Genomic DNA, 24193 nt, shown 5'->3' on the forward strand with positions numbered 1-24193 from the left:
CCAAATTTTTATCATTTGCACAACAGTGGATTGCAAAAGTGCAGGGCAAAGTGAGTAAACGCTTCTTGGCACGATGGCATGCCAGGCAGCGTTTACTTTGAATTGTGAGCGCTGCTTGACATCCTCCCATGCCAAGTAGCGTCATAGTTACACGTAAACCCTGCCCGGCATGCTTGCATGTGGGGATGCGAGCATGCAGACAGTGGGGGTCATTCCGAGGTTGGAGGTAAGTAACTGCCCTTATCGGCATGGCGCAAATAGCGTGTCCGTGTAGTCAATAGCCCGCTAATAGAGGGCTATTACGACTTCGCAGGCACAAGCTTTGCGCCATGCTGGTAAGAGCATTACTGCCATGCCGTTAAAGGCACGAAAAATGACCTTAGCGTCATCATGCATAGCGCAGATAGCACTACCGGCATGAACCAATGCGGCATTAGCTGTGACCGCTAATAGCGGTCACCGTAAATAAGCGGAACCGGAAGTAGCGTCATCGCACAGGAACAGGAAGGAGCACGGCGGCCATCTTTAAGAACACAATCCATTGCCATCTTCAGCACACAGGACCTGTGGGAGTCTGGTGTTTGTTTGAAAACCATCATCCAACACACCACAATGCCCAAGGCCCTTAAGAAGGGATCTGTCCGCCAGCGCAAGGAGTGCTTCAACGAGGACGAGTCGGAGATGCTAGCCGGGACACTGCAGGAACATGCTGAGATTGTTTTCGCCAACAGCATGAAGAGGGAGGCCATCCTAAAGAAAAAAGAGATCTGGGCACTTGTGGCGCAGAAAGTGAGTGCAGTCCGAAACACCCCAGGCACCACAAAAGACTCCCGGAAGCGCTGGGACGACTTGCGGCTCAAAGTAAGGAACATACTCTCTGTCAACAGGATCCAGGCAATGGCAACAGGCGGAGGTGCCAGCTCCCCCATCCAGCTGTCCATGGGAGGACATCTGCGCCAGCATGATTGGCATGGAGGGGATCGAAGGTGTCGGTGACATGGAGTGTGGCGCCACAACATCGGAAAACACTGTAATGCAGAGTCTGATGAAAGTCAACAAATATGTCCGTCCAAAGAGGCAAGCCATGGCCCAACACACACACACACTCCCAGCAAAGTAGCCGGACACATCACAGATACATGCAGATGCCTGCAGCAAGGGAATGCCGTACCTGACACATACCACACAAAATATAAATGCCATAAGTCACACAGCGTGCAGGCCCCAACAAATATGCATGTCACATAGCAAAGGTCTTGGCCAACATGAGTGACCCCGAAGTTTGCGTGCATAACCCACCCATGTATCAAACAATGTGATCATCCAAACTCAAATGCCTATTACCCTGGATTGTGTGGATGATCAATTGTACAAATGTATGTATGATGCCTATCAAAACATCACTCATGCCGTCCCTCTCTTCGACCCCCACAGGCTCTGACCATGACAGCGATGCCCAGGAACCAACCCCTGCGAAAACCACACCCCGGAAGAGGTCCCGGGATGAGGCCAACCGGCCGTCCATCTCGAAGGGCCAATCCAAGGGCCGCCATGCACGTGAAGACACCCCAGGTTGCCAGTGCACCGGTACTGCAAAGGGCCGTAGAGGCGGAATCGCAAACACCCATTGGTCAGCCAGAAGAATCAGCCGAGGCACCACACTCGGAGGAGTCAAGTTTGGCTTGGGAGATGGCAGCCACAGCACCCCAGGCTGTGGAGGCGGCACGGGATGATGTATGGGTGCCCATTGAGGACGATTCCTCAGAACTGTCCTGCACACCCAGTCCACAGGCATCCCCCCAAATCTCATCCCTTGAGACAGACCATGCCACCACCCCGGAGCAGTCTAGGTGGGAGCTAATTGAAGGGCCCTTTAGTCCGATAGTGGCGAGTAGTGAGACCGAGCAAGACACCCAGGAACCGTCGACCTCCACAGGTGCATCCGCAGGGCCGCAGTGTGCTGAGCAGCTGACTGCCATTGTGCGGCAGTTCGTTGAGGACAACGCACAGGCTAGGCAGGAGTGGCGGGAGAACATCGCCTCTCTAGGCAGGACCATCTCGGACAACACCACCTCCATGGGCAAAATATTTGCGGAGAACACTAGCCACCTCTGCGAGGAGGTATCCGCCCTGCGCCAGGTACTAAGCCGCATAGCCGATGCCATGGAGTCAAGGCGTCCGGCAACCCAATTCGAGCAGGCGGGCACACCATCCTCGTCTAGCTCTACCCAGACGAGCCTGCTCCGCAGGTCATCACGCACCATGCGCCAACCATGCGCCAACCAGACATGCCGCCATCAGGTCCTGGGAGTGCTAATCAATAGTCTGGGCAGCCTGATGTAGGCATTAGAGACTTGATGGAACATGTGTGGGGGAGTTGTGGGGGGAGGAGGGTGAGGGTGTGTGGGGGATTTGGGGGAGGAGGAGAGGGGTGAGGTTGTGTGGGGGAGTTGTGGGGTGAGTGGGAGGGGGGCAAGGGTGTGTGGGGGAGTTGTGGGGGCAGGGGTGAGGTTTTGTGGGGGAGTTGTGGGGGGAGGGTCAGGGAGTGAGGGTAGTGGAGGGTTATTGCACTCGTTTTCATTGTTAAATTTAATACACCGGTTGTGTCAAAAGCAAGACCTGAGTGGACATTCATCATTGCGCATGTGTCATTTATTCATATACAGTGCATAGTGTGCATGTACCCACCCAGTAGTGTCAAAATATCATGTCACCCTCTGCAGGCATGTGTGTCAGTAATATTGTGCAATCACTGACTGACGCACAGCACGTCCCTCCTGTGCATCGGCACCACAATGATGTGCAGCCACTTCATCTTCATCGTGTTGATCATCACCAGGTGGTTTCAGTTCAATGTCAGGGGGCAGGGGCACGTTGCGTTGGATACACATGCAGCATGACACATGCCATGATGATCTTGGCCACCTTCTCATGCCTGTAGAGGAGTGGCCCACCTGAGGGGCTAAGGCAGTGAAACCATGCCTTCAACAGGCCAAAGGTCTGCTCAATGATCACACGGGTACGGGTGTAGGATCGATTGTAGTCCTTCCTCCTCATGCCTGTTCTGTGTGTTTCGGACAGGGGTGATGAGTCACGGCATCAAGGGATAGGCACTGTCACCTGCATGGGAGGCATAACAAGCTATATGTCAGTCGATTGATGATGGACAGCTGTACTAGTCACACATGCCGGCAGATTATCGTTGGTCACATGCACAGGTCCCTGGTTGTATGCACGCCATTTTTAGGCCCTCAATGTGTCCTGTGCCATGGGATAATGGTGTGGGTTGCATCTTCAAGATGATACACGGTGTGCTCTGCCATCTTGTAGCTCATGCATTGTGCACGCATACAGCTGTGTTTAGATCATTTTAGTGATGTGTTGTGTTCTGTAGGATTTCTGTCACGACCCTCGCCCAAAACCCCCTATGGCAAACCCATTGGCCAGGTGGAGTCAGGACTCGGGCCTCTAGAGCCTGGCATCCTCTTCAAAAGCCCTCATGGGGCCAGTCCTGGTGCCTATGGTGCCAGGCTCATACACCATGAACAACAATGTGCTTGGGAACTACTTTATTGTATTGTCAGCCAACATGGAGGCATCCACATAGTTTGGTTCCTAAGAACCAAGCTATGCGGTCTAGTGTTTTGGGTGTGGCAGGCCTGGAAATACTTTCCCTGGTACTACTTTACCTGGGCTATATAAACCACACCCTGACAGCAGAACATGCTTCGTGTTACTTTGCAGCAGCTTGCAACGTGACGCTCACCGTGTCCAACTATTCCCTCCAAACTCGGAGAAGCAGAACCTGCAAGGAGACAAACAGAACATAAAACACACGCAGGTACTGAAAACAGCTTCCTCGAATCTGCACGCCTCCCGGACAGAACGACCTGAAAGAGGAAGATAGAGACATTTACAAATTACGAACTGCTAAAAAGGCTTACCTGGCTGGTCGCCTCTCGGCTGGCACCACTCTGGACATTCCACTGGCGCTGAAGAACACCGCGACCTACAAGGAAGGAAAACACAGGTTAGCAAAGGCAAGACTTCGCAGCGCTGTGCATAGCGCTTACATACCGTATCATAGCGCTCTTAATGCGCCATCATTTACCAGCGGGGCTCAACCAAGCCCGTTCGCCGCGCTGAAGCTCTGCATACCTAAGGGAGAAAAAGAGACATTTTAAACAAAGAAAGGCATGCAGGATAGCAACAAAACTAAAGAACAGCAATAAGACTTACCTGAACAATATCAAACAGGCCAGCGTCAGTGAAGTAACTGGACCGTACGCGCTCATGAAAGACAACGCGCCTCTGCGAAGAAGGCAGGACGGAGAGCACTCCTAATTCTATCACAGGGTGAGGAGAGGGCGTAAGAGGGACTGAAAGCATACGGGGGTGGAGGGAGGATACTTACCCCAGTCGGTCAGTCTTGAACACAGTCCTCCTGTATTTTCAGGCAGAACCTTCCCCGCAGACCACATCAGGGCAAAGCTGAGAAGCATACCAGCGAGTAACCCAGCTGGGTGGCGTCCCTGTGGATACCAGGTGAGCGTAACAGAACACAAAGCCTACCATAACAAATCCACCTGGGCAGCATGGAGACATCAGAAATGGACCAATTGGCCCAATTACTAGGAGAGCGTTGTGCTGAGGTTCATTCTGCCCGACAAGACACTAATGCCCTCCGGAGAGACCTAATAGTGACCAAAGAACGCACTGAAGAGATTAGCAGGCAATACTTGCAATCATAGGCAGGACAGACGCCTCTACCTGGAAGCAATCCAACGATGCAAAACCCCGCCATAACACCCACTCCAGTACAGATCACGTTACCTGGAACAGTGCCCCTGGCAGCACCAGAAAGGTTCTCAGGCGACCCACGGAAGTATGCTGCATTCATCAATCAGTGCCGCCTTCATTTTCTTTGTAGGCCTGGAGCATTTCCAAATGACCAAGCTCGGGTAGCTTTTGTCTTATCATACCTGAGTGGTAGTGCAGCAGATTGGTCAGTGCCGTTGGTAACCCATGACGATCCTCTATTACATGACTTTGGGGGGTTCAAGAGAAAAATGGAAAAATGTTTTGCTCGCCATACCCAGGAACAAGCAGTAGACAATGAACTCTTGTCCCTCCGACAGGGGAATCAGGACTTGTTAACGTACATTGCTACCTTCAACAGACTGGTTTCCGAAGCTAGGTGGCTAGAAAACAACAGAACCACGTTATTCCATCGAGGCTTACGAGGCGAATTAAAGGATGTCTTAGCCCAGGTGGTTGATCCACCCGGAGACTGTGCAGAATTCATAAATCTGGTCGTGCAGCTAGACCACCGGTTGCAAGACCGAAAGGCAGACCGGTCTAAGACGGACCCTCGGACCGTGTATGTTCGACCAAGGGAAAACGCAACCCGTGTACCTGAAAATGCTGTAGAACCCATGCAGATTGGAGGGATACGGCCTCCATTAACAAAACAAGAGCAGGACAAAAGAAGACAACAACAGCTTTGTTTGTATTGTGGGAAACCAGGACATTTCCTGAAGGACTGTCCAGTAAAACCCCCAAGAAGAACAGTCGGGGCCACAGAGAAGGATGAAGCTAAGGAATCGGGAAACTACCAAGCTCGAAAAACGTAGAGGTCAGTTTGTCGAGTGAGAAGAAAGAGTTGCTGACCTCGCACTTTGCAATACCAGTGATCTTAATTAACCACCAACAGTCGTCAAGAATGCATGCCGTTGAAGCATACATCGATAGCGGAGCAGTTGGAAATTATATTGATCAAGAACTGGCAGCAGAGATGGGGCTTCCTTTGTGTTCTAAGCCAACTATGGACAAGGTAACCACCGTGGATGGGACAGAAATCGTTTCCGGACCAGTAACCCAGTGCACAGCCAGGGTAACCTTGCTGTGTCAGGACGGAAATCGGGAGTCTATTTCATTCGATCTCATCAAGGCATCTCAGTTCAGGCTAATACTAGGGATGCCATGGTTGGTTGCTCACAACCCTTTGATAGAGTGGCGGGCACGAAAATTAACCTTCCCCAGTGACTACTCCCCTGCCTGCTATTACCAAGAGGAGAAACCTGACATCTGTATCCACATGACTCCCGGAGCGACAGTATCAACCCTGGGAGCAACTAATACCTTGCCAAGTGAATACCATGATTTCCAGGATGTTTTCCGAAAGGACCAAGCCAATACATTGCCGCCGCACAGGCCCTATGACTGTCAGATCGACCCTGTTCCTGGTGCACAAATCCCTTGCGGCAGGATCTACGCTCTCACAGAACCAGAAAACCTTCATTTGAAATCCTATTTAGACCAGTACCTTGCAAACGGATTTATCCGTCCTTCGAAGTCCCCCGCAGCCAGTCCTTTGTTCTTCGTACCAAAAAAGGAAGGAGACTTGAGAACTTGTATTGACTGCCGCGCATTGAACCAGAGCACAGTGAAGAACCGCTACCCCTTGGCACTGATCCCTGAGATGTTAGACCAAGTTAAAGATGCCCAGATTTATACCAAATTGGACCTTAGAGGAGCGTACCACCTGGTCCGAGTCAGAAAAGGAGATGAATGGAAAACCACCTTCCGTACCAAGAACGGCTTGTTTGAATATCAAGTCATGCCCTTCGGGTTATGCAACGCTCCTGCTGCATTTCAATATTTCATGAATGACGTCTTAAGGGAGTTAATTGATGTGTGCGCTTTAGTGTACATAGACGACATCTTAGTGTACTCAGCCTCGGAACAAGATCATGTCAGGCACGTTCGTTCAGTCCTCACCAAGCTCCGTCCACATCGCTCGTTTGCAAAGCTTGAAAAATACTTTTTTCACGTCACCGAAGTAGAATTTCTTGGTTTTATCCTTACTCCAGGAGGCATCAGAATGGACGTGCACAAGGTAGATGCCATTCTGAAATGGCCTTCACCAACGTCTCTGAAAGGGGTACAAAGCATGCTGGGCTTTGCAAACTTCTACCGCCGGTTCATCCCAGACTTGTCTCAGGTTGTGCACCCAATCACAGTACTATTATGAAAAAAACAATAAAAAGTTTGCTTGGACCGAAGAAGCAGAAGAAGCCTTTCAAGAACTTAAACAAAGGTTTACGTCTGCTCCAATCCTGCGACATCCTATCCAGACCTCCCTTATGTTGTTTAACTAATGCGTCCAGTCTCGCAATGGGGGCTGTCCTTTCACAGAGAGACCCGGATACCTGCCAGCCACATCCTGTGGCCTTCTGGTCAAAAAAGTTCTCACCTCCAGAGATTGATTATGCCATCACGGACAAGGAACTCCTGGCTATCAAATCCGCCTTTAAAGCCTGGAGGCACTACCTTCTGGGGGCGAGACACACCATTACAGTCATCACAGACCACCGAAACCTGCAATATCTCAAATCAGCCAAGGCCCAATCCTCGCGCCAATTACGGTGGGCCCTTTTCTTCACCAAATATGATTATGTAATCACATTTCCACCAGGAGTCAGAAACGGAAAGGCTGATGCCTTATCTCGCATGGGCATAGATGAAATAGTATGTACAACTCCAGACCCAGTACCTATTATACCTGAAGACAAACTCTTGGGTATCACTACAGCCTTAACACAAGCAAAACTACGAAAAGAAATCCAACGGACAATGAATCCTGATGCCTACCTCGCATGGCAAACTCAAGGAGAACAATATACCATCAAAGACCACCTACCCTTTTTTAGTACCCAAGAAGGAATTACAACAGCATATTATTTCAAACTATCATGATTCACTGATCGAAGGGCACCCTGGGATCGCCAAAACCCTAGCTAAGGTGAAAGAGAACTTTTGGTGGCCTACCTGACGTAAGGACATCATTCAGTATATTCAGTCCTGCGGTGTCTGTGCACAAAATAAATCACAGAAACAAAAACCATCTGGTCTCCTGCAACCATTGGACATTCCTCCAGCTCCATGGTACACTCTTTCCCTTGACTTCATTACTGATCTACCTCCAAGCCAAGGGTTCAACACCATCCTTGTAGTTGTGCACTTATTCTCGAAGATGGCCCATTTTATTCCTCTCAAAGGCCTCCCAGACACAGCCACTTTGGCAAAAGTGTTCCTGGAGGGCGTGGTTAAGCTACATGGCTTCCCTTCGGTTCTGGTCTCTGATCGAGGCAGCCAGTTTGTTTCAAACTGCTGGAAAAAATGCTGTGCAATGGCGCAGATCGACTTTTGGCTATCTATCAGTCACCATCCCCAAACGGACGGCCAAACCGAGAGAACGAATCAGACACTCGAGCAGTATTTATGGTGCATGCTGCACCACGAACAAAGGAATTGGAAAGACCTATTATGGATAGCTGAATATGCATATAACAATTCTTTGCATTCAAGCACGGGACAAACACCCTTCTATAACCTTCATGGCAGACATCCACGTACCTCTGAACTAGACCTTCCAGCCAGCTTGGAAATGCCAGCGGTAAAGACTCTACACACAACAATTACTCAGGCTTTCAAAAGGGCAAAGGAACACCTTATTCATGCCATAGAAAAACAAAAGAGATTTGCCGACCAACACCAGAAAAAGGCGCCTGATTATCAAGTAGGAGACAAAGTTTGGTTAGCCGCTAAATTCGTACCCATCAAGGGAACCCGGACCTTTCATCCCAGATTCTTAGGACCCTATACCATTAAGGAAATTATCAACCCAGTAGCCGTGAAACTGGATTTACCACCTAATCTACACATCCACCCAGTATTCCATGTGTCCCTCCTGAAACCAATGCAACCCGGCACACGGATTGGGACACCACCTAAACCCATACTTGTTGACGGAGAACCAGAATTCGAAGTCAAAGATATCTTGGACTCTAAATACTCTAGGACCAAGCTATATTATCTCGTCGATTGGAAAGGATTTGGACCACAAGATAGATCCTGGGAGCCCAGTGAGAATATCCACGTATCACGTCTAATCAGGAAATTCCATCGGAACTTCCCAACCAAACCTGGGCCAGACAGAAGGAACACCATGGGAAGGGCCTTAGCGGGGAGTGCTGTCACGACCCTTGCCCAAAACCCCCTCTGGCAAACCCATTGGCAAGGTGGAGTCAGTACTCGGGCCTCTAGAGCCTGGCATCCTCTTCAAAAGCCCTCATGGGGCCAGTCCTGGCGCCTATGGCACCAGGCTCATACACCATGAACAACAATGTGCTTGGGAACTACTTTATTGTATTGTCAGCCAACATGGAGGCATCCACATAGTTTGGTTCCTAAGAACCAAGCTATGCGGTTTAGTGTTTTGGGTGTGGCAGGCCTGGAGCTACTTTCCCTGGTACTACTTTACCTGGGCTATATAAACCACACCCTGACAGCAGAACATGCTTCGTGTTACTTTGCAGCTTGCAACGTGACGCTCACTGTGTCCAGCTATTCCCTCGAACCTTGGAGAAGCAGAACCTGCAAGGAGACAAAAGGAACATCATTAGCAGCAGCATCTTACCTGCAGTCTTCATCTTTAAACACTCGCAGCTACTGAGAACAGCTTCCTCCAATCTGCACGCCTCCCGGACAGAACGACCTGATAGAGGAAGATAGAGACATTTACAAATTACAAACTGCTCAAAAGGCTTACCTGGCTGGTTGCCTCTTGGCTGGCACCACTCCGGACAATCCACTCGCGCTGAAGAACACCGTGACCTGCAAGGAAGGAAAACTCAGGTTAGCAAAGGCAAGACTTTGCAGCGCTGCGCATAGCGCTTACATACTGCATCATAGCGCTCTTAATGCGCCATCATTTACCAGCGGGGCTCAACCAAGCCAGTTTGTCGCGCTGAAGCTCTGCATACCTAAGGGAGAAAAAAGAGACATTTTAAACAAAGAAAGGCATGCAGGATAGCAACAAAACTAAAGAACAGCAATAAGACCTACCTGAACAATATCAAACGGGCCAGCATCAGTGAAGTAACTGGACCGCACTTGCCCATGAAAGACAACGCGCCCCTGCAAAGAAGGCAGGACGGAGAGCACGCCTAATTCTATCACAGGGTGAGGAGAGGGCGCCAGAGGGACTGAAAGCATACGGGGGTGGAGGGAGGATACTTACCCCAGTCGGTCAGTCTTGAACACAGTCCTCCTGTATTTTCAGGCAGAACCTTCCACGCAGACCACATCAGGGCACAGCTGAGAAGCATACCAGCGAGTAACCCAGCTGGGTGGCATCCCTGTGGATACCAGGTGAGCGTAACAATTTCCTGATGGGGAGCGTTGGCAGTAGGCTCTGCAATGCTAGGCATTCTGCGCTGATTTTTGACATGGTGACATGCAGCATTCCTGTGGTTGATCCGGGATATCGGGCACAACAATGTGTGATGATCCTGCTTGCAGATGACAGATGACTGCTCTGGGGAATTCCTCTATAACTGTGACTGCTCGATCCAACGAGTGAGTTTGACCTTTTGCTGCTGAATAGTCAGTGATTTGATTCCATACTATCTGGCTGAAGTACTTAGATATTCTATTGATTGGTTTTCAGGTTATATATTGGTTACGGCCATCACTAGACTCGAATATTTTGGGCTATATCTTGTATTTTCTTACAATTATCAGTAATCCTTTGTTTCGAGTTGTCCATCTGACATTGATGCTTGTTCTACACAGGGATTTCCCATTTATTGATTTCTCCGATATACTCTGTGTTCTTGTGGTAAGCTCAATTTATTACTTTGATCTTGTATCTTTTGCATTAGCTATTGGTTTCTACTCAACGTGTGTCCTTTAACTTTTGGTGCCGATTAGTTCACAATTTCATTATTTGCATGGGTGATGTGTGCACACCATGCTTGATTGGGGGCTCCGGTATTGTAGCGCATAGGTTAAGGAAATCCCCTTTTTTATGTGTTTCTTTTGTTCTTCCATTTAAGGAAGGATGTATTCCTCAAATGTTTAAGCATGTTTCTTACTGTATATTTTCTGTTTTTGTTTCATTATTTTCAACTACCGTTTGCTTCTGTTTACTCCACCCTCCAACCATGGTTTACGGTATGCCAATGATTCTTATTCATATAATATTATGATATTTGCTATATGTCACTATTTTTTTGCTATATGTCACTACTATTTTTTAACTTTATGTGATATGGTCTGTATTTACTTTTTTCAAATTCAATGTGATTGTTACAATCTTTTGTATCCTCTTTTCTGTCATGAATAATATGATAAATCAAATGTTGCATGTGACTACTCAGCCTTGAAAACGACCTGCGTGTCGAAACACGTGTCGGCTGTTTCTGCAACAATTAAAGCATCAATTTTATAATTAGTGCTCCTTATTCATATGGTGTTTAGCGCATCTCCACCTCAACTCCCTTCTTGTACATATTTTCTGGTACCAGCCAGGGTGGACTGGCTGGCGCAGGTGGTAGTGCAGCTCACACTTCAATTTCTCTAGTATCAACACAAACAGTGAATACTAGCGCACAGACCTCGAATGCGATAATCCACATCTTTTTGTTTTCCATCTGCACCTGTTTGGAGTGGTATTGCTTGCGATTGTGATAAACCATCTCCATGGCATGGAGGCCACCTTTTGTTTCAAGAATCTCCTGCGGAGTCTGTGCTGGGGATATGTATTCCGTTGTGTGCTTGAGGAGGGCATCCAGCACTTGCTTCAGGATGCGAGTGAATAAGGGTGGTGATATGCCATGCATGTGCCCCACTGTGTGCTGGTAGGTGGCTGTGGAAAGGTAGTGGAGCACCGACACTACCTTCAGTAGAGGGGGGATGGCGGTGCGTATTTCTATGAGGCTGACAATCGTGTATAATGTCCATGATGGTGTTGATGGTGTCCCGGTTCAGACGGTACAGGGTGTGGTTGTGCTCCGGGGTTGGGTTGGAGGGACTGGCTCTGATGTTTGGGATTGGGGGTTGCATGCGTGGTTACGCTGGCTGCACTGGTGGGGCATGCTGGGACTGTCTCACTCTCCTTCTCCTGCTGCGTCTCCTCTGTGGTGCCTGCTGTTGGTGTTGGTATTGTTGCAGGTGTTGCAATGTATGCATGTCCTCCAGCTGCACTGTTGATACTACTATTGGATTGATCTTGGTGTGGAAAGAGGTGTGTTGTGTGGATGTGCTCCTTTTTTTCAGGCCCAGACTTCTTTGCCTCTACCTGCGCTGATGGTGTGCACCTGTGGCAGGTGGGAACACTGCACATGGCATTTTACGTTTGGTGAGAGATGCCGGTATTTACAGCATGCCGGAATCCACTTTTAGCGCCTTCATGATGCCGGTATTTGCATGTCCGCTTCACTTTTGATATCCTCCACTTTACGGCATGCCGCTATTGCCAGTATGATGGCCCGCGTTCCCGCACCCATGCCGCTCTTAGAGGCATTGTTATTTACGGTGCCGTTAATAGCGGTTTGGCTGGTCGGAATAGCCCGGAGCGGTAAGCGATGCCGGTAATCCTTTACCGGCATCGTTTATCCCTTACCTCCAACCTCGGAATTACCCCCAGTATGTACAATGGATCCCCATGGAGCCCTCCTGCTTTATGCTGGTGCTGTCTGGGACCGACGTGAAAAATTGAGCAAATGCACTCAGCACCCATTTTTGCTGCTTGTGTAATGCAGAATGGGGCATGCATGTTTTGCCATAAACCACATAAACAAAGGGCCTCATTCCGAGTATGGCGGTAAGGGATAGCGGCCACCGGTAACAAGACCGGTGGCGGTATTCCCTTACCGCCATACTCCGAGTTCCCTCTGCGCCCTCGCCCTTAACGCCTGCTTTGAGCAGGTGTTAAAGTCGAGGGCGCAAATGGGCCTCCAAGCCAATAACGGTGACCGTGATGAACCGTCACCGTTATTTGCATCTTCCCCATTCCCATTGAGCCGTATGGGGGCTCATTTGGGAATGGGGAAGAGCCTTGGTGAATGGGGAATTACCGCCCCGCCAACCTTGGAATGGGCCGGTGATTCCGCCATCCACCAAGGCGCTGCCGTTCCCGGTACGGCGTCAACCAAGGCGTAAATAGCGCCATTGGTTAGCGCCGTACTCGGAATGAGGCCCAAAGACTTTTTAACTGGGGAATGAAGAAAACATTCTAATGTCTGTATGCATGGCACAAAGGAAACAGATATTGCCTTAAACAAAGTCCTGCCTCTCACAGTGCAAAAGTGGAGTAACATTATGCCAGTATTGCCTTAGCTGAAATTAATTAATAAACTGATTATAAGTTTGCTTGTAGTGATTAAACATCTAAAGCCTGACTCACAGAAGTGTTTTAAAACTGCATCGAAAAATGCTCTGTAAATCAGTCTCCTGGTATTTTAGAATACTGAGTGCTTTACCACTCCGTTTAATTCGAGTTCCGGTCCTGCAATTCATGTTTGCACCTGCTTTTGTGTGCCGGTAATTACTGCCATACAAAAGTATTACCACGTGCTGTAATTACCGCATGCAGCAATTTTTGATGCTCACGGAGTGCTATGGGACTCCAAAATGGGGAATGGCTGAAGAGTCTGTGGAATAATGTGGACGCTTTCTGGTTACCAGATTTTAGCCTCATGCGGTAATAGTAAATGTGCTAGCTGGTATTAAACTAGATAGTACCGCTAAACTCGTAATCAAGACGTTTGAGAGCTCCCTTTTCTTGCATTGATTCAAAATAATGGGTAAGTAAGTAGAAACATGTAGAGCAAGTGCGATTTGATCCGTTCGGTATCCCTTTGGCGGGAAAAAACAGTCGAAACCATTTCATCATTCAAGAGTGATGGCTCACTCAACTGCAAGTTTCTTCAACACATGGATCTGGGCCCCCTCTGTTTGCTTCATGCCAAAATAGACAGGCACCACAGCTGCTACTAACAGAGGCGTAGCCAGGATTGTCTAGCAACTGGGCCTGAGGCAATGCCTTGATGTTATGGCTCAGAACTGGATGTGAACTTCCAGCAATGGCTACTAGGTGGCTTTGTGGAATATGTGGCTAGGCTCAAATGGACTTTCCTATTTATAAATATATATTAACAGTATAGAAAGGAAGGGGCACACTCTGCTTCCCTGCACAGTTAGCCTACTCAGCCACTGATGTTCTCCTTCTACCGGTTTCTGTGCTCTTTACATCGTCAGGGAGGCAGTCTTTGCTTGCAGCTCACAGCCAGTGCAGGGGTTGTCAATCAGTGTTGACTCTGCTGCAAGGACTTCTGGTAGCTGTAGTCATCAGGTTTGCGGGGAACCCGCTCACACCCAGACCCACAGTGGTGGAGGGGGACCATACATATAAAGCGAAATACATTGCTCAGCTACATCAGGACTAGTTGAAATTTAAAAACTGCAACCAGCTAACTTTTAGTCACATAGATGGGGAATAATGGTGGTTTTCAGAACTAAAATGCCAATTTTCAGCCCCGAGATTTCCATGTCTGCTCTATGATTTGGAGGAACAGGTCTTCCGCAGGTGTTTGATGTTAGTTTTACCCAAAATTATTAATGTCCCATGTGTCCATTCGCGTGGGTGGTTTCGCATTGTGCACAGGAGGGTGTGGATGTAAGTTTAAATGTAAAAAGCAAATATGTCCTGGCGTGACCTAACGCTCGGGGGTACAAACTAAATTAACGGGGACATAGACATCAAAGAGTACAGTATGTGCGAATTTGCAAATACGGATACATTTATTATTTTTATTATTGGTGATTTATATCATGCCTCTAACATCCAATTCTAATTCATGTGCCAGTATCCTTTGAAAGAGATAATTTATTTACAGCCTGATTCATGGAATTATTTGCGCCTAAAATGCACATTTGCGCGCCTTTCTGCCCGAAAATCCCTGTTTGAGGTATGGGGATTTTCGGGAAGAAAAGCGTGCAAATGTGCGTTTTAGGCACAAATAATTCCATGAATCAGGGTGTCAATGTATTTGCATGGAGAGCATCATGACTCAAATGTGATGTTTAATATATAAAGAAGGGACCCAGAGAGGATGGTGGGATAAAGCACTCTGGGCCTAATCCACAGAACCTTTAGCACGGAGCAAAGTGACTTTGCACTGCAAAAATAGACTTTGCACCAGGCCTAATTCACAGAGTGGAGCATAGTAACTTTGCACTGTAAAAATACACTTTGCACCGGGCCTAATTCACAGAGTGGAGCATAGTAACTTTGCACTGTAAAAATACACTTTGCACCGGGCCTAATTCACAGAGTGGAGCAGAGTAACTTTGCACTGTAAAAATACACTTTGCACCGGGCCTAATTCACAGAGTGGAGCAGAGTAACTTTGCACTGTAAAAATACACTTTGCACCGGGCCTAATTCACAGAGTGGAGCAGAGTAACTTTGCACTGTAAAAATACACTTTGCACCGGGCCTAATTCACAGAGTGGAGCAGAGTAACTTTGCACTGTAAAAATACACTTTGCACCGGGCCTAATTCACAGAGTGGAGCAGAGTAACTTTGCACTGCAAAAGTACTGTTTGCATCCTGCTTTTCGTGTGGATTAGGCCGATCTTCTGCAGTGCAAAGTCACTTGCACAAGAAAGTTCACCAAATGTGGCGGTTCCTTGAGTGAGCCAGGCGATTCAGGCTGTGGTATCCAATATATAAATGGTCAATATTACTATTGTTTTGAGATTTCTTCTTTACTTTATTATTTGTAACATGCTACACACCTGCAGTCCTCAGAGTGCAAACAAAACAATCAGAGGACAGACATCGACTGTAGAACAAATCAAGTCTGGGAGGGAACAGCATGCATGCTATTAATCAACTCCTCTACTTAGAAAAGAGTCTTTGGGCCTCATTACAAGTCTGTCGGTACGGAAATAAGGGTGCCGGTAGCAACGTACCGGCACCCTTTGCGGACCGGCAGACTACGGGCCTCATTACGACCCAGGCGGTAAGTTACCGCCTGGGCCGTGACTTTACCACCATGGCGTAAACTACGTTTACGCCATGGTGGTTGGCGGACTTACCGCCCCATTCCGACCTTGGCGGGGCGGTAAGTCCCCAATCCCCATTTACCCTTCCCCATTCCCATTTTTGCCCCATAGGGCATAATGGGAGTGGGGAAGGCGTTAATTACGCCACCGTAAATTACGGTGGCGTAATTAACTCCATGGTCCCTTAGCGCCATGGATTTTAACACCTGCTAAAAGCAGGTGTTAAAAGCGCCATGGCGCTAAGGGACCTCGTAATTGGCGGTAAGGGGTCGGCGCAGCTAACGCTGGCGTAAACCCCTTACCGCCAGGGTCGTAATGAGGCCCGTAACTCTGCTTTCTGGGGCCTCTGCACCCGGAAGGTCTGACCTGCCGGGTGCAATGGCCCCAGAAAGCAGAGTGGACATGACCTATTGTCACCGTTAGCAACATTCTGGTACTCCACAGGAATGGGGACTAACATTTTCTGCCAGCTTTCTTCCCGGGCTGCCAGAACTTGTAATGTCTGGTGGCACTGGGAAGTCAAGCGGTAGAAACAGTGTTATGGGGTTACCGCCAACCTCGTAATGTGGCCCTGGGGCTCATTACGAGTATGGCGGTGCGGGACAAAAAACGGTACAAAAAGCTGTTGGTAATGGAATTACGACCACTTTTCCCGCTCCGCCATACTACGAGTATGGCCCTGGAGTGGGGGATTTACCTCCTGCATGATGCTGGAGGTAAATCCTCCCACTTTCCACCAAGAAAATTTGCAAATTTGGCGGAATTACTGCTGCAGTAATTCCGCCAAAATTCCCAAGGGAGTCCTATGGACTTCAAATTAATGGGGACTAACACTGCCACCACCACTTGTAATCTGGCGGTAAATCAGCCAGACTAAATGGCAGTAATGGTAATTCCAGTGGGCAGTATTCCAGCAGATTTACCTCCGGAATACCGCCCAACTCGTAATGAGGACTACTCCACCTAATCATGGAATTTGGAACCCAAAACAACAACTCTACCTGCTTTCTGTTGGAATTATTATTATTAGGAAATGACCACACCACTTAGCCCAAACAGGAACTAGAGTGCATTTAAATCCCAACATGTATCCTCAATGTTGGTGGTACAAAAAGGTAATGACACCTTGCTTACTACTAATAACAAGAAATACTGCTATGATAAAGCCATTTGTGAATCGAAAAGGTCCCTGAGGCGAGAACTAAGAGAGATCAAAGAAATATTACTCCCTCAGAGGCTAGTGGTGCTTCCCGTGTGGCTAAAACCGGATATTGAAGATGGGTAAAGGACTGGGTATTGTCTGGTAGAAACGAACAATGGCAATACCTAGTTTCTATTTGGGGCACCAGGGGGTCACGTAAGCTCTAGAAACTGCTGAGCACGTTTAATTCTAAGCCCATATTGCACAATTGGGGAACAAGAATGGCTGACAGAGATTAGTAACATTTTCTATGACGACCCCGCTAGTTCCAATGACAATTCCCCATGGCCAGGAGAAAAATGTGTTCTGAGTTTTTCACTTGAAGAAATTATGTTGAAAATAGGCAGCCTAAAGGATTCTAGAGCTCCAGGCCCTAATGGACTCCCCAATGTCATCACAAAAAATAACATGACATTCTGGGACAAAGTCCTATGCTGCCTATTTTGTAAGGTATGCCATGTGCTCCGAGACCCCCAACCAGCCCATAGAGTCGGGGTTTGCTCAGAAGCACTTTAAGACAAGATAGCAGCACCCCTGAGAAGGATGGGGGTGCAGATTTATACTTCAACACCATTCAATAAGGACAACTCAACGGTTTGGCAAAGGGAGTCTGTTTATTGACAAGTACAAAAAACAGGGAGTTATGAATATCAGAAATGGCGCGATCTTCCTTCTCGCTTCAACTCCAACGATCTTCACAAAAATCATAGCATTTATACTGAAAACTCGTCATCATTGACGTGTAACACTCAAAAGTTGACATGCAATTCTATTGGTTCGGGAAAGGTAACTTTAATATAGGTACTATATCTGTATATGGTAGCGGAGTGAGGGGATTGGGTAAATACTGTCAGCTGGGGTTCTAAGCCCTTCCTTCAAAAATTATTACTGCAGACGTCCCCAAAAGTACGACGTCCCATTGGTTCTACTAACTATAGGACCCTAGATTATTTGGTCCATTGTGATTGGGTTGGCACCAATCCCATGCATACTTTTCCACTTTGCTTAGCAGCACGGAGAATGGTCGGCCAGGTGCGGGGTGCCCCTTAGTTACCCGACCTTCCTCCAATTATTGTTACAATCAATCATCACTTTAGTAGCCATGTGTCAATTATTTCACTGTGGCTGGTCTCGAGACTGCATCTTCTGTCTGGAAAAGTTCTGATATCTTCGCCTGGCATGGTGCCATGCGTAGGTGTGAGCCTTCGCTTCTTTTTGCTCGGCTGGTCATGTGATTCGGACACAGTGAAATTGCCTCTTTTCCATCAATTTGTGTACTTGATTCTCGTTTCACCAACCACCTGCCTTCATCTTCTTATCTCAACCTTTTAGAGGCAGGATATTCTGTTCTTAGTTTCAATTAAATGTAGCTACTGTTCGGTTCTTCTATTGGTATGACCTTGGCTCTCCTGGCACGAGTTGCCTCTGCGGAGTTTCATTTAAGCCGTCTCTTCTCGTTTTTGCTAAATATGAAGCTTTTTCTCCTGTAGCCTTTAGTAACCTTGAGTTGATTCTGCTTCTTGTGCAAAGTGAAAATACACTTATATAACCTGCTTCTTTTTGAGGTAGATTATGTATAGTGGCGCATGCAGCGCTATCTTACTACTAAGCATAGCAAGCAGCACGATTTTCTTAGCTTTCTTGCGGTTCCAAGCATATGTAAGAGTGTAAACTGGTCAAATATCTTTTCCATGCTTACAGCTTAAGCTTTTTACATTTGACATCACTCTTATACTTTAAGTTCACGATATCCTTGTTCATGGTGTTTCGTCTCTTTGCGTCATTCTCTGGTCATCATTTCTTCTATATGTGAGTCAGCCCGGGTTCTCGTGACGTCACCATTCGTCTTCCATTAAGACCTTTTTCGTCTCTTCAGGGACTGTACTTAAACGATCTTCATTTTGTTTCATTTGTTGATAGGGTTTCCTCAATGGATACCTTACTGTCCATGGTTTACTTGGTACTGGTACTTCAATAGATGCTGTTCTTCTGATAGGTACTGGACAGAGCCTCACTGTGGCTCTCTGCTGGTTTATTTGCTCATCATACGTCACACATTTCGCTGTGAACGTTCCTGGTACTTCGAAATGGGCGGTTGGAGTGCAGACTTTATTTGAGACCTCCTCTACAGCCATGAAGGGCGGATTCCCACGTCGTGGCGTGGTTCCATCGTGTACCAGTCCATAAGAAGGGACCTAGAACATGACCAGAGATTTGTAGGTTGTTAGCTATGCTAGAAACAAACGGAAAAAATGTTGCATCTTTAATATTGGATAGATTAACAAAATGGGCAGATTCAAACAGTATATTGAGTAATTTTCAAATGGGTTTCCGTGCTGGTTCAGGCACTGCCCACTGTCACTGGCTATTTGATGCACTTACCAAAGCGGCTCAGAGTAGAGACCAACTAGGCCTCTATGTGGCCATGATAGACTTCCGGGCTGCTTTTGATACTGTTAACAGGGGTAAGCTCTGGGCCAAAATGAATCAGTTGGGCTGCCCAAAGGATTTTCCGCTGGCTACTATGGGCTTACATGAGAATACTACAGTGCAAATTACGCTGGACAATAGGGGCTTGGTATCTGCGCCGGTGAGAACAAATCGAGGGGTAAAACAAGGGTGCTCACTTGTCCCATTGTTATTTAATACATATTTATCAGAATTACTCAAAGCACTAGAATCGGTGCACACCTGCCTGCCTAAGATTATGGAAAGATTATGGAAACTGTAGTTTCCTGCCTCTCTTACTCAGACGATCTCATAATATCAAATCACACTTTTTCTGGCCATAAAAGAGCTATGGAAGTGCTTCAAAAATATGCTATGGATCATGACCTCATCTTGAATTTTGCAAAAACCAACGTAATGCATTTTTCAAGTAAACGAGTGTCCATCCCTACCTTGGTCATAGATGGAAATACAGTAGAGCCTGTCCATAGTTATAAATATTTAGGAGAAGAATTCACCACCAAGACCAACTATTCTGAATTAATTGAAGTGAGAAAATGCAAGGTGTAGGCGTGGACCTTTAGCTCCGCCCCTTTACCAAAATTAGGCCCAGCTCTAGAATTAGTAAGTGTGCCTTTTGTCCATAAAGCAAGTTTATTGTACAAATGGCTGGGAGGGGGCTTAGATGACATCTAACAGTCACACTAACCCTGGTCTCCCTGAACCACATAAAGAACACATATTATATACAGTTTACAACAGTTAATACACTCCCCCAGATAGCATTACAAAGGCATCCCCCAAACATGATTGGTTGCCCTCTACAGACAAATGCAAAACCAACACAGTTCATTGGACACAGACATTATAACAGAATCCCCTAAAAACGTTACTGAACAACAGAATTCCTATTAATGATGCACACAGACCTACCCTAAAAATGCTTAAGTACATGAAGACGAGAGAAAGACATGTAGATTCCCATTTGACTTATTCGTGTTTGCTAATCGCATTGCCCAAAGCTGTCCAGTGCTGATTTTTATGACTACTGACCTTTCCTATTCACATGAGTTCCGCCCACTATATAACAACACAATCGCTCTCCTGAAATGTATTATGAGTTATCTCTGCACATGTCCTGGGAGAAATCACCTGTTCCAAATACCCCTGCGAGTTCACAAGATGCCTATCCCTTACAACAATCAGCTCTCCTGTTTACCAGATATCATATATCTTCCCTTCGCCCTCCAGCACTTGAGCCATCTGCAGAATGACTGCAGCCTCCCCGTTGACCAACTTACAAAACCTGTTCCCTGACAGCTGACAGGCCTTTTCAGCCTTGCCATGATTGCGAAAACACCCTTTTAATTAATCCATCCACAATACAAAGACCCATGATACACCGAGCAACCACACCTCATATATTTCATATATTTTACTAAATTAGAAAAATACTTCCCATGCATGTATACCATTATGTGTGCATTTTTATACCTATTGTGAGCTCCTCTCGTGACCTCCATTCATACACCTAAACTCCACGTGTACATATTGATCACCTACTTCACCTGAGTGGGGAGGGACCCTCTGTGTGACAACGTTTCATCGTTAGGTTTCTGTGCGCATGCTAATCTACAAATGTATCGCCTCTACACAAAATAACACAGAGTAGTCAAATGTAACCCATTTATTATGAATATTGTAATTTTTGTAGCAATTTGCGAAAGTGACAGAAATGACGATGATGATGTGTCCACACCCAGTCAGTGGTCTGGCACGTGACATTTGAACTTTTCCAATTTCCCAACATTTCCCCCTTTATTTAATACATTAAGTAGCAAACTAATTTCCAATTAATCAATCTCACTATCTTGGAACAATTCTTCACAACCGTTTTTCTCATAATCCTCCGCTAGACAACCCCAATTTGACTCATCATTAGTTCTGCAATCTACCCATTGTTCTACACATTCACTCCAACCTTGGGGAAGGGCAGAAACCCCCTTCAATCATTCCAAAATCGGTTTGAGTGCCCATGTGAAGAGAATTGGTCCTATACCTATCCTTAGGCAGGGTTACAAGAAACATGACAGTACTCCTAGGCACCATCGAAGCCATAACTGACAAGAACAAAAGAGTACTAGAGAAAAAATCAAAACAGGTGAAAACAGGTGAAAGTACTTTTAAAATTATGTTCATCCACAATGGCATCCACAAGAAAAGAGTGTCCAAAAAAGTATCATCAGTAATTCCTGCCTCTCTCCCCATGACTCCCTTCATATTTTGCAGTTCAGTAATTGTTTAAACCAAAGTTCCCTTATCCAAGTCATTAGGAAGCACATATGTGCAGCAAGTTGTGCCCAATGTATGGCACACCCCACCCTCCATAGTTGTTAGGAGGTCCAAAATATAGCGATTGTGCAGGGCTACAAGATGCAAAGCTCTAAGTTCTTCTTTGATGGCATTGAACGCTAACACAGAGGAATTGACAAATAATAGTTACTGATAATGGGTTCTTTGAAGCCCTTTTGCATTAACAGAGGATCGCATGCCTGGGGCCAATTGAGAGGAGAAAAAAGTTTCAGTATGGCTAAACTGTTGAAAACGATCAGGAATGTTCCTTAGAGCCTCAAAATATGCTGCTGACAGATAGTTGGATTTTTTCAATCTCCTCAGAAAGTCAGTTTCTAAAGAGACCCGCAAAGTCTGCAGATTGTCCATGTCCGATGACACAAGGGATGCAAGGGGTACAGGGGACAAAGGGGGCACAAAAGTCAGTGTCAGGTGGCTCTGCAGAACCACGTGGACGGGCATGTACAAAGTGGTAACGCTGCATACACCGTTCCAGGCCGGAGTTTATTGTTTGTACAAAAAGGGCCCACATGACCAGAATAAATCGAGAATCGCCGCCATACCTTCAACCAAATCAGGACTATGCAGGGTAGTGCTGCAGTTTTGATTTGTGCCCACAGGCACCGTGCCATCACCCTTAAAACACAGAAAGAACATGTAAGTAACCAGATTTTAACAGGTTTCTCAGGCTCCTTGAGCCATGTCAACAAAAATTCACATATTTTCTCCACATTTTTCCACATGCCAAATTAGTTTGTGCCATCCCTTCTTCAGAGAATCCCACCATCCCTCCAGCCTTGCAAATCATTACCCTTTACTCCCATTTGTTGTTCACAATAATGAGACCTGCAAGGTTAAGCTGGACTCTTTGTGTACAACGAGCATCTTTGTGATCTTCCCCATTTGAAATAGAACATTCTTCATCAATCGGAAGTACAGAAGCTGTTACAGATTGCCCCTGAAACTGCCCTCGAACCCTGCATAGGGCTAGGTGCACTAGACAACGTGCACCTGCCACTTCTACTTCATTAGGAATAAATAATCAAGGGACACCAAAGGCATGGGGAATAAGGGAGCAAATGTAACATGATTCAGTTACTCTCTCTCTTCCCACTCTCTTCATGTGCTGGTACCAAACGTTATCAGCTGCAAAACTGTGTGCGTCATTTACAATTTCTGAAGTCCCATCAGAATTATCAGATGCAAAATCAATTACGAAACTTTGCTGAGTTTCTGATAGTGTGTCATTGTACCCAAATAAGGTTACCAGTCATTTGGTCGAAAACCAAAGGATCGAATGCCATTTGATCGACAGTCAAATGGTCGAAAAAAAAGGGTCGATTCTTTTTTTATGGGGTGTTCCCCCCACTCCCCTGTTTTCTTTATTAAAAGATTTTTTAACCAACCAAAACAAAAAAAAATATATATAAATAAATAAATAAAAAATTCGACCTATTTTTTTCCGACCATTTGACTGTCGATCAAATGGTCATTCGATCTTTTATTTTCGGCCATTTGACTAGACACCCCCAAATAACCCAATATTTCCTCCCCCGTTCACATTTCTTGTGCAACACATATGACCCAAAAATAAAAAATAAAAGAACTCTATAAATTGCTGAAAACATTGTCAATTTCATTTGTCCGGTTTGTCATGAAAAACAAAAAAGTCCTAAATAATCCTTATACAACCAATTCCTACTAAAACAATTATACATTTTCAGACCATTTTTTTGAAAACAATTCTCCAACTAAAACAATTCTAAATTTTGAGACAATCTTTTAAAAGAATTCTCAGATTTCGTATGCTCTGCTCCCCCTTGTCAGCTGGAACAAACTGTGATTCCTTAGATTACACTTAACTTTAATTATTAGTAGACTGCTGTTCTTCAGGTGTCAGTGGGGGTCCCTCCGTAAATCGTGGAGATGCACCCACGCTTTAATGCCCTCCACTTTCACAGCCATAGAAGTAGAGAAGATGACCCTATGGGGTCTGTGGAATTGATGGTCATTCCAGCGACAGAAAAAAAAGTGAACGAAGACCCTCTCCCCAGGGAGTAACAACAGATGCTATGATATGATATGATATGATATGATATGATATGATATGATAGGTTATTTATAACGCGCTTAATACCCAGAGGTGTCTAAGCATGGACTCAGGGATCGAAACCGTGTTGGTCCGTGTCATCTTGCTTCCAAGGCGAGCATGTTGCCGCTGAGCTATCCTCCCGAGACATCCTCCTGATGCTTATTTGGTCCCACGCCGCCTT

The sequence above is a fragment of the Ambystoma mexicanum genome, chromosome 12 (genome assembly GCF_040938575.1).
Source record: "Ambystoma mexicanum isolate Mex_15411 chromosome 12, UKY_AmexF1_1, whole genome shotgun sequence".
Taxonomy (NCBI): Eukaryota; Metazoa; Chordata; class Amphibia; order Caudata; family Ambystomatidae; genus Ambystoma; species Ambystoma mexicanum.